Below are 2,349 nucleotides of genomic sequence, written 5' to 3'. Positions count from 1 at the left end.
TTTCTTGTACACATGGTAAGGTAAAAGATTCACACTTGCGCCAAGGTCAAGTAAAGCATGCTCAATATAGGTGTTGCCTATGACACAAGATATGGTAGGGCTTCCTGGATCCTTATACTTGGCTACTATAGGCTGAGTAATTATGGAACTAATGTTACTTGCCAAGAACGCCTTTTTGGGCACACTAGTGATACGTTTGTGAGTACACAAATCTTTCAGTACCTTTGCATAGGCGGGGATATGGGATATGGCATCCAAAAGAGGGATGTTCACTTCTACCTTTTTGAAGACTTCTAAAATTTTGTCCATGGAAGTAGTCTTCCTTTTGTTTACCAAGCGATTAGGAAATGAGACAGGATGAACATAAGGACTATTAGGGATTTGCCCCTGTTCAAAAGAATCATTTTTGGTTTCCTCAACCAAATCATCTTTAGTTTCAAAAAAATCTTTAGGTTCATCAGACGAACCTGAAACAAAAGGCACACTTGTGTCCTCAACTGAAGGAGAGTTAATATGAGTAATAGATGAAGGAGATTTAGGAACGCTTTGTAGGTACTTTCTACCACTCCTAAGGGCATAAACAACATTACATTGGTTAGAGAGCCCTTGTTGGGTCTGTCCTTGTACTATATTCAGTGGTGCATTAGTTGATGTTTGTGAATTAACAGGCTGATGATGCCTAGGGTTAGGCTCTGGTTGACTGGGTAAATTTCCTTTCTCCCTCTCACGTATAATTGAGACAACTTGAGTGAGTTCTCTCGTAAGATTTTGATGGCTTGTCATGAGGAAGGCCATATTTTTTTCCAAGTCACTTATTCTACTTGCTTCTCTAGTGTTGGTAAACCCAGGGGGTTGCTGATAAGATGATAGGAGAGGGGCCCTAGGAAAACTAGCCTGAGGTCCTACATTTGACCTAGGAAAAGTATTTTGAGAAAATGATTATTGTGCAAAGGGAGGCCTTTGGAGTCCAGGTTGACCTTGATTATGGAAATTGGAAGGCAGGTTGGTTGCCCTGATTCCAAGAGAAATTTGGGTGATTTCTCCATCCTGGATTGTAGGTATTACTATATGGATTATTCTGGTATAAGGCATTAACACTATCATTAGAAGTGCCCCCAGAGGTGTTGGGGCATTCTTCTAGGAGATGTCCAAGGGACTGGCACCAAGCACAAATCTTAACCAAATTGACTGATGACGGCTCTCTAGGAACAATAGCCTCAATTCTCTTGATTAGGCTATCCAAATGGGCTTCTTTGGCTACTATCCCATCCACAAAATCTCCTTTTCCTCCTATGGTTCTTTCACTCTCTTGGGTTGATTCCCACTCACGGGTTTTGTCAGCTAAGTCAAGTAAGAATTCCCATGCCTTTCCTTCATCTGTAAAGGATGTGAATCCCTCAGGGCACATAGACTCTATCATTTGTTTAGTTGGGTAATCAATACCCTCATAAATTATTTGACACAAATGCCATAGGTCTAGGCCATGGTGAGGGCATTCTTGGAGTAGATCATTGAATCTCTCCATAAGTTTGGAAAATGACTCACTAGGCTTTTGCCTAAACTGAAGGATATCACTTCTAAGCTTATTGGTCTTGTGAGTTGGGGAAAACTTCTTAAGGAAGATAACTGTGAACTGTTCCCATGAGGTTATGAAATTTGTGGGTAACCCATACAACCACTTCTTAGCTTGGTCTTTCAATGCAAAAGTGATAAACCTAAGCTTAACAGCATCATCAGAAAGTTGTTGGATCTTAATTAGAACACATACCTCTTCAAATTCCCTTAGAAATAGGTATGCATCCTCAAAGGTCAACCCATGAAAGTGGGGCAACATAGTGATGTATTGAGATTTGAGTTCAAAATTATTGCCCTGGGCTTGTGGTAGAACTATACAGGAAGGTTGGGCTGTTCTAGCAGGGTAGAACCTATCTTTCAGAGATTTAAGTGAAAGGTTTTGCAGTTGGTCTCCCATATTGAAGGGTTTTAAAGAGGACAAATATATAGGGTCACTACTTGTTGGATCTCTTCTTTCTAACCGATTCTTAGTATTACGTACCCACTTAACACTCATGCAACAGAAAACTACCCACAACTAAAGTAAGGCAAGCACAAAAGAATGGATAGTAAAAATTTTTTTTGATGAATTTTTTTTTTATTTTTTTATTTTTTTATTTTTGCTTTTTTTTTTTGGAGCTTACCGGCAGGGATCCGGGGTTGCTCAGGTCAATTCCTGAGGTACTGCTACAGGGCGAAACTTGTCTTTATCATACTGTGAGGCATGACGACCTCCACTGATACAACTATTATTGCAAGTTGTTCTTCTCAGGAATTCAATAAAAGAAAAGGAAA

The 2,349-nt window shown here is 39.8% G+C and overlaps 1 non-coding gene across 1 annotated transcript; it reads left to right on the top strand.

The window, feature by feature from the left end:
• Nucleotides 1-1,478: 1,478 nt before the first annotated feature.
• Nucleotides 1,479-1,585, top strand: LOC122069169. The gene has a single exon (XR_006137389.1). It is a non-coding gene; the product is annotated as a small nucleolar RNA R71 (small nucleolar RNA).
• Nucleotides 1,586-2,349: the final 764 nt, after the last annotated feature.

This window comes from Macadamia integrifolia, unplaced genomic scaffold (genome assembly GCF_013358625.1).
Source record: "Macadamia integrifolia cultivar HAES 741 unplaced genomic scaffold, SCU_Mint_v3 scaffold540, whole genome shotgun sequence".
In the NCBI taxonomy this organism is placed as follows: domain Eukaryota; kingdom Viridiplantae; phylum Streptophyta; class Magnoliopsida; order Proteales; family Proteaceae; genus Macadamia; species Macadamia integrifolia.
Note: the sequence above shows the minus strand (reverse complement) of the source record. Positions and strands in the feature narration are given on the sequence as shown.